The sequence below is a fragment of the Natator depressus genome, chromosome 14 (assembly GCF_965152275.1).
Source record: "Natator depressus isolate rNatDep1 chromosome 14, rNatDep2.hap1, whole genome shotgun sequence".
NCBI lineage: Eukaryota > Metazoa > Chordata > Testudines > Cheloniidae > Natator > Natator depressus.
Genome location: NC_134247.1, coordinates 12,141,474 through 12,154,347, shown reverse-complemented (window position 1 = coordinate 12,154,347; position 12,874 = coordinate 12,141,474). Strand labels below are relative to the sequence as shown.

The 12,874-nt window shown below is 42.6% G+C and overlaps 1 protein-coding gene across 2 annotated transcripts in view; it reads right to left on the bottom strand.

Annotated features, from left to right (window-relative positions):
• Positions 1-12,874, bottom strand: part of CA10 (carbonic anhydrase 10) — a 335,728-nt gene that overhangs the window by 255,619 nt on the left and 67,235 nt on the right. The gene's annotated exons all lie outside the window — the stretch shown is intronic.

Genomic DNA, 12,874 nt, shown 5'->3' with positions numbered 1-12,874 from the left:
TTTCCTTGAGGCCACTTCTTGCTTGCTACATAGAATATTTGTATTTACTCAATAAAATATCTTTCAATAAGCCTTTATTTAAACCACTCCACTGGAACATTCTGTTTTTAAAAATCATAGGGAGTCATTTAATTTTAGCACAGTGAAAAGTATTAATTTTTAATCAACTTACTTCAGTTACAGAATAGAATTATTATGCTTCCTCCATGGCCTGTGAGCCAGCCAGCAAGTTGACAGCAAGCATGTACATCTCTTTGATCTCTCTTCCTTCACTAGCAATGTACTGACTCTTTCTTCTACTGCACCTGTAATGAAGATCTCCAAGCCCTCCCCTCACCCCAAGATACCACCTCAAGTCCAGGAACACTTTCTGGTTCGCAGCCTAAACTCTCAAAACCTGGGGACCATCACCAAAAGGCAAGTGGCAGAGGCTGTGGTAGAACAGCGAGATCAAGAATCAAGACCTGATCACAGATCCTACGGACCAACCACCTGGCTTCACAGTGTCATGTAAGATACAGATCACAGAAAACAGCATCAGAACCTCACATGGATGTTGCAGTTCCCTACTACAAGAATGGAAGATGAAGGAGAGACTGATACGTGAATAAGGACAAGACAGCCAAACCACGAACGTGTAGCGAATCATTCCTCCATTGTAAAGTAGATGACCAACCTGGATGTTGACCTTTAATGTTGCTTTTCAAGTCCCCATAGGAAAGAAGAATGCACACATATCTAGACTTGTGGTGGGTTTGGTTCATAGGCACTCATGGGAATGTTTTCTCTTTGGTTCCAATCTGTGAGGGTTCAGAGTTTTGTTTTGAGTTTCAAATTCCTCATTAACACAAATTCTCAAAACGCTCAAACGTCACTTGGTTTTACCATAAAAATTCCAAATTTTGTTATTTCAACACAACACTCTAGATCACATTTTTATAGAAGTTGAACCACGTAACCATAACAGACACCATGGCCACCACCATCCCAACGATATGTGCATAGACCACTTCCCTTCCTGTACACAATAACATAGCATCCCATTGGCAGTCACAACAATTGCTTATGTGGAAAAGTAATATTAAAATGTATTTCTAGAGAGTTACAAGTTCTCAGCTTGAAGTCTTTTTTTAAATTATTGGCAAAATGCTGAAGTCCCACAATTTAGAGTGTAAAAATGAAACTTTAGTGATCTCTAATACTTTGCTCAATTACAGCAAAAGTTTCTCAATCTTAAAGAATGAAAATTTGGAGTTATTGGACCAAATGCCATTTGATATAGAAGAATGCACATGTTGAGTAACTCCAGTGACTGTAACTGAGAGGGGAATTTGACCTTCTGTATCCACCAACACACAAAAAAACTGCATGCTCTCTCAGTTGGACACATTGGTCCCAATCATTCTGCCCTACAAAAAGATCCACATGAGGGGAATATTTAACTGGAAAATCTATTCTGTTTCTAAGGCACCATCCTTGGACTGTGGATGGGGCTGCATATGCACAGAAAGGCAGAAGCAACCTTGTATCTGATGCTGCATGGCCATCTCATGAGCCACGTAAACATTGATAGATTAATTCCAGTCATGTACCACACACACAGCCCCACACTGAGGGATGAAGAAACTGAAAAGAATGAGTTAATCTGGCATAGGAAGAAGAAAAGGATACTTGTGTCCCTTAGAGACTAACAAATTTATTTGAGCACAAGGACTTATTCTGAAATGCATAAGAAGAAATGAAGTACAAAGTACAATCCCTGCCCCGCAATGCAAATAAAAAACATTAGGACATGACGTTTTTGTTGATGATTTGTTGGCTGACATTAACATAGCCTTGTATAAACTCATCACATTGTCTTATTTTCCATTTTCCTGCCGCTTATTTCTAGGAAACTCATTTCTGAAAGCCTAAATCCTTTAAGAAAGATACTCACAGTAGTTACTCATGGAAAAACATAAAACAAAATGCAAACAAGTTGACAGTCTCTTGCCAGGACAATGCAGGAAATAAGATGTGCATTTCAAAGGTCCTTTCCCTTCTTAAATAAATAAATCAGAGAATCTCCTTATGATGATTTATTTGAACATCTAAATGCAGACGTGCCATTTATCATTCACAATGCAATATACCAATCCCCACACATCATATAAATTCATTGAGTTATGCTTCCTCTTGTACTATAATTTACATCTCTTGTTTTTCAACTACTAAATTCCAATCATAGGTATATCATTTCCCCTGTATTATCCCTTAGCTGCAAGTTTCACAAAATGAAAGTTACTGATAAATATGCTTTATAGATTAAAAACAAAATGTTTAAATACAAATTATATATGGTATCAACATTCATGTCAAAAATTGCCAAGCCATGTAATAAGCTGCATGTATGATTAACCTGTAAACATATTATCTGCACTGTGCCTGCCAGCGTATTTGCCCCAGGACTTATTCTAAGTTACCAAACCTCTCCGCAACTTGAAACTGCTGCCATTTTCTTTTTTAAAATACCCAAGGAATATTTCTATTTCCCCTGAAATGTAGTATTTCTCCCACAAACTACATTGGTCAATGGACTATCATTGAATCATAGAAATGTAGGGCTGGAAGAGGCCTTGAGAAGTCATCAAGTCCCGCCCCCCCCATGCTAATGTAAGCGAGGGATTAGTCCTGCTATTGTGGGGAATTTTCCTGGCTTCTGCATTACCCCAGTGAAGTGGGCTAGTGAAAGGATCCGAGTCCTCGCTCCCACTTCCTTTACCCAGTGGCCTCCCTGCCCTTGAGGACTCCCCTTCCACTCTCCTGCCTGGCAGAGTCCTCGTAACCCCAACAAGGCTGGGCCCAGGATTCCTGGGGGGCTCAACCCCCAACCCTGCTGTGGTCACCTAGGACAGGGGCTAGGCTGTCCCCACTCCGGGGTACTCTCTCTGCACTGGGCACTTCTCTGACCCACTGACCATTACATACAAGTTAAAGCAAATGCAAGTTATTTAATCAACAATTATTTTTAAAAAGAATAAGGAAAAATGGGAAAGGTTAAAGGAAACACATCACCCCGCTCTGTGGCAGGGAACTTCACAGTGTCCCTGGAACGTCAGGGCAGTTCACAGTCTGTTCCTTGTAAGTTCCAGGCCTTCTTCTCAGGCCCTGGCTGGGCTGCAGGGATGCTGTGGGCTGGACACTTGCTCTGGTGGTGGCCACACGCTCTCAGGCTCTAAGTGGTAGGACCCTTGTTCCCAGTGTCGCCCCCGCCCTGTCGGGGTTACGATCCAAGCCTGGCCTGCAGAGCCTCTTGGCTGAGGCGTCTCCCTGTGCTGGGCCCGCTGCCCAGGGTCCCCCTCGCTCTCCCCAGCTGCTCACCGTACCCAGCTCCAGACTGCTCCAGCCCCAGCTGCACCACTCGGTCTCAGCACTGCTGCTGCTGCTCTGCCTCCAGCTCCCTGGGCTGCTTCTCTGGCCCCTCTGGCTCTGGTTGCTGCAGCTCTGCTCCCAGGACAGGGTCTGCTCTGCAGGCTGCTTCTGTGACTCTGCTCCCAGCCCTGACCTGCTTCCTGGGCTGCTTTTCGGGTCCCTCTGGCTCTGGTTGCTGCAGCTCTGCTCCCAGGGCCTTATAGCTAGAAAGTCCTTTCTGATATCTAACCTAAATCTCCCATGCAGCAGATTAACTCTATTCCTTCTTTTTCTACCTTCAGTGGATATAGAAAACAATAGAATACTCTCCTCTTTATAACAGACTAACATATTTGAAGACTTTCAGTGAGACTTAGGACCAGATTTACAAAGGATTTTAGGTGCCTAAACATGCAGATAGGTGCCCACTGGGATTTACAGAAGTGCCTATATCTCCGTTTAGGCACCTTTGTAAAATCAATTCCTAAATCTCACTGAAAGCCAATGGGACTCAGGTTCCTAAGTCAGTTTTGAAAATGGGACTTGAGCACTTTTGAAAGTCTGACCTCAAATCACTTTAAATGAATTTGCTGAGGCAGGAAAAAAGTCCTGTTTATGAAGCTGATCCTGAATTAACGGTTTCCATTTGCATCATGACGTTATAAAGCCTGTGCTCTGAAGCGGCTGTAAATTACTCATCGAGTTCTGCAGACTCTACCATACACACAGAATACTCCTGCACTTTTTTTTTTAAACCACAAATGTACAAAGAATTACAGCACATCCTTAAACAACTCCACTGGCTCTCCACTGATTTCAGAAACCATTTCAAGACTGCTCCTCAGATATTTAAAACCCTTTATGGGCTTGTTCCCACTGACATCCTCTTATACATACAGATGTATAAGAGTGGCAGAATCTGGACTTTTCTTACAAGGATTTGGTGGGCCAAATTTCAATTACACCAATGTAAATTCAGACTAACCCCATGTATTGTAATGGTTACCTTCGGGACACAGCCATATATTTCGTCTTCCCTTTGTTGATGAACAAACCTACTGTTTTGCTGTTATCGGTCAAAAGCTCAGTCTTTTCTTCCTTTAAGCAACATGCTGAACTGAACAGCACAATGTCACCAGCAAAAATGAAGTGATCCAATTGTGCCTTATCATTTGTCCATAAAATTCCTCAGTTGCCTTCTGTGGTCGTCTCATAACACAGTCAAAGACCTGTGCAAACAGTGGAGACATAACATACCCTTTCCTGACTCCAGTTGTTTCTGTAAACCATTGGGTGGTGATGTCATCATCTCTGACTGCACATTTGGCATTAACATAGATCCTTGATTACTCTAATTATTTTTGCTTCTTTCTGTACTATGCCATAATTTCCCAAAGACGGTCTCTGTGCACACTGTCAAAAGCCTTCTAGAAATCTAAAGAAGTTAACAGAAGAGGTGCTTGCCACTCCACAGTCTGATCTATAATATGTCTGAGAATAATATGGTCTGAACATAACTTAGTGGCCTAAAACCTGCTTGTTCCTCTCTAAATTGAAGATCTATTTGTTTCTTGATACATTCCAGGATTTTCCACATATATTTCCCTGGCACTGATTCCTCTCCACTTACTGCAGTTGGTAAGGTCATCCTTTTGTGATTTTACTATAAGGCCTTTCTTACACTGGGGTTGACTTCTTTTCTTCATTCCATGTTCTATGCAAAAAGAAAAGGAAGTCTGAAGGGCTGTTTCATCACTTGCTTTAAGCAGGTCACCAGTAACATTATCCTCTTCAGCTGCTTTCCCATTTTTTAAATTTACTGATGACTTTTCTAAGTTCTTCCATTGTAATATCTCCTAAATCAATATCAATCTTTAGTGGTAGGTCTTCATCACATATTTCTAATATTTCGCTCAGGCATGGTCTATTTAAAACAACCTGAAAACATTCTCCTTTGTTCTTCTTCTGTACTAAGAGTTTTTCCATTTGTATCTAATAGGCCCTCCAGTTGCATGCCATATTATGTCCAGGAAAGGTTCTAACCCCCATGAATGAGAAAGAACAGACCTTCTAACAAACCATCGGAAATCTAAACAGAATACCCGGAAGAGTCAGTAACAGTCATTTAGAACTACTATGCAATGTCTCCTATATATGAAAACTGAGTCAATGTGTGTTCAATATGGGTTTGTCATGAACTGGCTCCGAGTCCCTGAGTAAGACACTCAGGTTTTTCGGCTTAATGAAGATCTCCATGTCCTCCAGACTTTGACAACAAAAATCTATAAGATGAAAAGAACTCTCACCTTTGTTAGAGTAAATGTTCTGAATTTAAGACTTAGATCTCACTATTGGCCAGCCCCATCATAAAGGTTACAGAGTAATTCAGATAAGTCCAGTCTAGACAGTCTAACCAATTAAAATACTACACCAAACTGCTACGGATTCCCAAGCTACAAAGACTGGAGTCAGTCGTTTCTTTCCCTCCATACAGCTAACCTACCAGAAATGAGTGAGCTTGATCTCCCCCATTTCTCCTTCTGCATTAATGAATCATTTACTATATGAGCTATCTAATTTCCCCTCTGACATTTTCAAATATTCCCACAATTCTGAGTCGTCACATTCTTGCTACACAGTCAAGTTCATCCATTTTAGCTTGCATGGACTTGTTTTCTTTGAGAAGTGAATGTATAGTCAAAAAACGAAGGCCAATTCTCCAGAAGGACTATGTTTGTCCTTGTCTCTCACTAGTTTTGGAAAAGAATTCTGCCTTTGTATCAATTCTAGTTACAGTGCTAAGAAGAAAGCACAACCTTCTATGGACTAAATCCATGCTTGGCATATTTTAAAATGATGTAAATCTCGTTTCCCAGTCACGCATCGTAGCTGGACGCAGCCTTCACCACCACAGACCCTTACGGCTAGACTCAAGTCTTTGGAAAGAAGACGGACGCTCGTTTTGGGGGCGTAATTCCTGCCCCAAACAGTCAGTTCACCCTTGGGAGCAATCACTTCCAAAGCAACCCAGAAGGTTGGGAGACAAGCTTTTAGCATTGTCTGTTCTATTCAGGTTCATACATTCTTCTCTTCACCACAGTAGCTTTGTGGCTTCCAGCAGTACATTAAGAAACATGAGTAATATTTGTCATGTGTGGTTCGTTATCTCTCTCATCTGCTCCCCAGAGGAAGAGCTGTATGTGAAATGTATTGTTTTGTTTTGGTAGGGTGGTTATTTGGGGTTTTTTTTTTTAAATTGTAAGCTGCTATGGATTTATGAAAGGAAGGCAAGGTCAAAGGAGTATGCCTTGCACTTGTCTGTTTAGGGCTTGCAGATATGCAGCCTCTCTCTCCTCCCTCTCAAATATCATTAATCTTTTATTACCTAGTTATCAGGATAATGCTGAAATTTCACTCAGAATCTTAACACCACTTTAAATTTTTCTGCAGGCACATCAACACACACTATATATGAAACATTGTATAATAGGAGCTAAAAAGTTCACAAACATCCATGACCTTATGTTACATTTTCAAACAAGCATCTTTCCAAGGCTTCAAATCCCTATTTAAAACAGTCCTTTGCTGTGAAGCCTATTGGCACAATGCAGCCCTTCCTAGAACACCCTTCAACAGCAAGCTGTTGAATGACCGGGGTGCCTGCCTCAGTTTCCCATTCTGTTGGCCCATGGAAAATAGTCCACAAAGACTTTCCAAGTATATATCTTCCTTTGTGGGGACAATTTAATACAAAAGAAAACCCTGTGCACATAAACAGCAACGGTCCCACAACCATAATGCAGAATTCCCCCACAAGTCCAAACAGTACATTCAATCTTTAAGTCCATCAACACACCAGGTACAGCACCAGTATCTCTCACCATGCTCAGACTCCCCATGTCTCTACGCTCAACTCTCCAGCATGTCTCACCACACTTCACCCCCTTGCTCTCAGGCCTCTCCAGCTCAAAGAGCCAGAAGCCATCCTCCACTGCTGCTCTCCATCTTTAGCCCTCTCCAGCCTTTTCTTGTCCATAGCTCTCTTGCTCAGGAATGTCAGCAGGCTACCTCCTCCATTGGTCTTCTAGCCCTCAGCCCTTTTCAGCCTCCCAGCAGTGGCTCTGTGGCTCAGGAGGTCAGCCCCTCCACTGGTTTCCTGACAATTCCTCCCTATTCCCAGGAAAGGCCTACAAAGCTTTCTGCTCTCAGCGGCTTCCCCCAGGGACCTCCTCTAGTCCCCTCATCTCTGGCAGGTCTCACCTAATAATCTCCCGACTGATTATGGATACAGCCTAGGGTGCCCACTCTTACAACCCAATTAGGAAGCAGCTGACAAGACACTGTTGCATGGGGCCCACTACCACTTGAAGGGGCCAGTCACACCTATCAAAAGAACTTAACAGAGAGGCAGGTGTTGTGCTAAGACCACTGCCTATCATGCCACCCAATATTGCTTCCTTTTCTCCTTGTGTTCCTACATCTTTGTGTATATTTGTACTTAGAACATAAGCTTTTTGAGGCAGGGATGGCCTTAGTTCTGTGTTAACAGTTTCCTAGTATGCTTTGATGTACCCCACTTTAAAACGGGAATAGATCAAAAGCGCCTTAGGTAACTGTTGGTGTGTAGCAGGGGCTAGCGCGGGATAAATTTGCACCCCAGCTTGCTACAAATTAAATGTTTGCGCAGACAAAGGGAGAGCAAAGGGGTGCCGTTCTGCAAATCAGTGGGCCCAGCAGATGGTCATTCTAAAGAAAGATTTCTGCATTCTGCGTCAGCATTGAACAACTTGTTGTGTGATCTGGTACAGTTTTGTGCACATTTCAACATTTGTGTCTCTTCACTGGCTCTCGCTATCTTGTAGGCTGTGTTATGTACATGCGCTTGTGAATTATTTGGACAGCTGTAGTTAACGATCTGTCACATTTCCCATTATGATTTTACACAGTTATTTTCAGGGCTTTCTGTCCTCGCTATAAAGCTGGTGACTGCTTGGTTTGGAAATACTTATGGAACTGTTGGTTTTATAAATACAAAAATGAAAAATATGAACAAATAAACCCACATTCTCTATTCAAAACCGAAAAAGTGACAATTTCAGCTAAATATTCTTGTCACTAGAAAAAACAACCAATATGCAGGGAGCTATCCCTTCCGGCCAAGTTGATAGTTTGACTGCAATGTAATTTACATCACTGGTCAGATCAGCAAGTGGCTGCACTCAACAGTGAGGGTTTCTTTGCAGGAGATATTAAATCTCTCACGGACTGTGATTGTGCTGGCTCTTCTCACCAGATCACTGCAAACAGCAGGTGGCCATAAGTAGCATAATGCAGTGACAGGGCAGAGATGTTAGCTAAAATTACCAGGGTATTTCAATCACAGGTCAGTATGCAGATGCAATAAAGCTTCTCCTAAACAACAATTCCATTTACTTTTAAGCATAAAGAAGCATAGTAAGTGCTGAGCATCCATTTTGTCCCAATACAATTATTAGAGCTGAGCGGAGAAGGTAATTTCCATTTCATTGAGGATCTGTTTTTGCACCCGATCAGAAATATAAATGATGAAATTCTCTGTGAAACAGAAATCTAAAAGGAAAAAAGAAGAGTTTAAGGGGGAAAAACATTTTGTTCTGATCATTTCAAACCAAAATTCCGCCTTGTGGACTGAAGAGTTGGGAACTGGAAGCCCCAACTGAATGAGGAGCCTCAGAACTGGTGCTTCTAAGCACCTGGCTCCTCATCAGCCCACCAGGCATGCTACCTTGGAGCCATAGACCCAACTTGGGTCCCCAACTGTGAGGCAAGTCTACCTGGAAGGTCACCCCAGCCCCTGGAATCCTCAAGCCCCAGGACAGTCCACCTGGCAGGCTGCCCTGGAGCCAGACACTCGAGAAGCCCAAGGTACCAAAGAGCCAGGCAAGTGAGCTGGTAGGAAACGAGAGATTTTGAAACCTGCCTGACAGGCTTGATTCTGCCATAATCCTGTCTATTTTTCAAAAGGAACTTCATCAAAACTGAACCATCTCCAAGGAATGTTTCGTTTCAGAATCAGTGTAGACGCTTAGACTGTTGGTCCTTCATCAGTTGAGACTGAGCCAATCACAACACGTCTTCCAATCTTCTCTCGCTGTGGCCATCCTTCATCATGCTTGTCCATATCTCCTTGTTAGGAAGTTATCCCACCTCTTTGGAGGCCGACTGTGTGGCTGTTTCTGTTCTTGCGGATACCACTCAGATATAGCTGCGGTCCATCTGTTGTCACTGAGTGGGGCCGCATGTCCCACCCACCGCATTTTGCTGAGCCTGCTTTCAACAACAACGTCTCGCACTCCAGACTGCTGTCTAATTATTTCATTGGGGATGTGATCGTGTAGCGAAATGCCCAAAAACGTTCGTTCCATCGCCCTCTGTGTGACAGACAGTTGATGTTCTTCAATCTTTGTCAGCGACCATGTTTCGCTGCCATGTAACATCGCTGGAAGCACCGTCAAGTTAAAAAGATTCGCACAAGTTGTTTTGCTGATCTTTCCTTGGAGAATGTCCTTGATGTCATTGAATGCGCGCCATCCAGCTTTTTTTCTGCGTGACAGTTTGCCTTTCTGATCGTGGTGCATGTTGACTTCCTGGTCCAAATAAACATATTTATCAACCTCTTGGATCTGCTCTCCTCCAGGAGTTATTTGGGTTCTTTGCAGAATATCTGATCTCATCTATTTCGTTTTCGACCAGTTCATTTTTAATCCAACTTGACTATTTTTCGCGTTCAGTTCTTTAAGCTCTCTCTCAAGCTGGACTGTATTTTCAGCTACCAGCACTATAGAATCAGCAAATTCCAACAAAAAACTTTGACAGAGCTTTTCTAACTAACTAATGATCATCATATTTAATTATATTTGAATTCAAAATTGACCTTTTAGACAGGTGCGTCCTCTTACAGGAAGATTTTCAAAAGTTACAGTGAGAAATTTCAGGCTGTCAGGTCAACAGAGATCCAGTTATGAAGGAATCTAAGTAAGCTATATGGTGATAAACCATAATTAAGTACTGTCACAAATCTGTCACAAGCCTGGCTTTCCTATGGCCAGGTTTCAGATACCTGCTGCCACCACTAAGCTTCTCACTTGGAAATATTAGCTCCTGTCCCACCGTCGTCTGATCCCTTGTTACAAGGAGCCTGACCCCAGAAGCAGAGACCCTTGATAGACATGGTAAATGCTCTTCAAAGGCTGCTCCACTCCAGACTCAATTACTGAATTTATAATTTACTATTTGAAATTAAAACCCATGAACGAACTCTGGTATGATCATCTAAAAGAGCCCACCATCCTTTTCAAGCCCCATCTCAGGCTTCCTTTTCATAAACCACACAGTCCGATGCTCTCCCATCTGGTCTCATCACCACTCTCTCAGCAGCCTGGGCCTTTATCACGGCTGATGGAAGTCCCTAGAGGAACCTTTCTTGGTCACTGCAGCAAGCCAGGCCCAAAGCACCTATAGTTACCAACTCTCCACTCTCTCCTCCAGCAGTCATCCTCCTCCAACTACTATAAAATGAACGTTCTAGGGTAGCAACATAATGGGTCCTCGTGGAGTCCTTGGTTTCAAACTACTCTCTCACTTCCATCCACATATTTTACCTCCAAAATATCTCATACTTAACTTAATACAAACACAACATGTATCTATCATTCTCCAAAAGTACATATTCAGTAATAGCTTTTGCAGGCTAGTTTTATATTTAAAAAATCTAGTGATCCATATTTGCAAAAGAAACCATAATGGGCTCTTACAGGAGTATGAGCATAATGTGTCATTTTGTCTTCATTTACGCAACAGTCTAATTTCCTTTTCTGTTTGGCCTGCTCCTCTGCATAACCCCCACCAAACTCAACTCCAATGACATTAAATGGTATGTGGCAGGCATAATAATAATACCTAACACTTATACAGTGCTTTTCATCAGCAGATCCTCACTGGAAGTCAGTATTGTCACTATTTATAGATAGGGAAATGGAGGCAGAGAGCATTGAAGTGACTTGCGCAAGGTTACCCAGCAAGCCAGTGGCAGAACTGGGAACAGAACTTAGGTCCCTGAGTCCCAGATCAGTGCTCCAACCTCTAGGCCACGCCTATACTTCACGGCACAAGAGCTCCCTCTCTCTCTGGGAGAAGGACATATATGACTGCCCCATCAATTTTATCAGAGCATATTGAAGCTGAAGCTTAGTACCCCTTTTCCTACGCAGTCAGATCACCCCTTGAATGGTGGTCAGGAGAGTGCTCAGAACAGGCTGCATCCTCAATCCTCTTCAATCTTACAGGAATACCATTTGATTTGTTCAAGCCGTTCCAGATGTAGAAATCAGAATGGGCTTTTTGGTGTTGTTGCTAAGAGCTACCCAAACCCCAAATCCATGGGCCTTGCAGTAGGATGTTACTGGAAAATAAGAATGCTCGTCCTTGGTACTATTTGTCCATTGTTTCATCCAGCACTGTGGGGGAATTGAGACTCAAATTACAGTCTGAAATGCAAACTCACTTTATAGCACAGTATGTTATAGCACTGGGGAAGCAATTACTGCAGCCATCCATCTCCCACACAAAACTCTGAATCAAAAGGATAGAGGTGCCACAGCAGAGCACTGATCTCAGATAATTAATGTAAGAGCCAATATTCCAATAAAGTTCCATCCCACATGCAGAACTATGGCAGATGCCGTGATTGAAGTTCATTTTGGGTTATTAGCATAGAAAAGCTCGTTGGGCCTCTGAGACAAAACAGCTGAATCAAAGCGAGACACACCGATCTATGTAGCATTCCCTCGTGAGTAATTTGTCAGTACAAGTAGCTCAATAACAGAAGGCAAGCTGCACACTCTGCTCAGCAGTGTTCAAATTCCAGTCAAAATCTACTTTGGCCAAGTTTTAAAAATTCAGTTAATCTTCATGCTTTTGTTAAGGCGGTGAATTTGTTCTGCACTGTAACTCCACAAATCACATTGTTCAGCTCATACTATCAGTATCATTACAATGCTAATACATTGGAGCAGTCTCTCTGGATTTATGCTGGTGTAACTGAACTCAAAGAAGGAAGATGGTCTGGTGGTTAAGACAGTGGATTGGGGCTCAGGGGACCTGAGTTCGGTTTGTGGCTCCACCACAGACATCCGTGTCTAACCTCAGCAAATCACTTGATTTCTCTGTGTTTCTGTTCTATATGTGTACGATATGGATAACAACATGTCTCTACCTTCAAGAGCTGCTGTGAAGTCCTCAGATAACATGGAGGTAGCAAGGGATGGACTGGGACTTGCTCCACCTACAAGATTCTGTTCCATTTCACTCCCTCTCCCACCAACAATGCTGGCTGCCTAATATGCGATCCCCCAGTAATCCTGCCAACACTGTATAAATTAGCCAATTCCTAGTTATTAATGACTCAATCCAGAGCCAACATTTCAACTTCTTTTTATCTGTAATA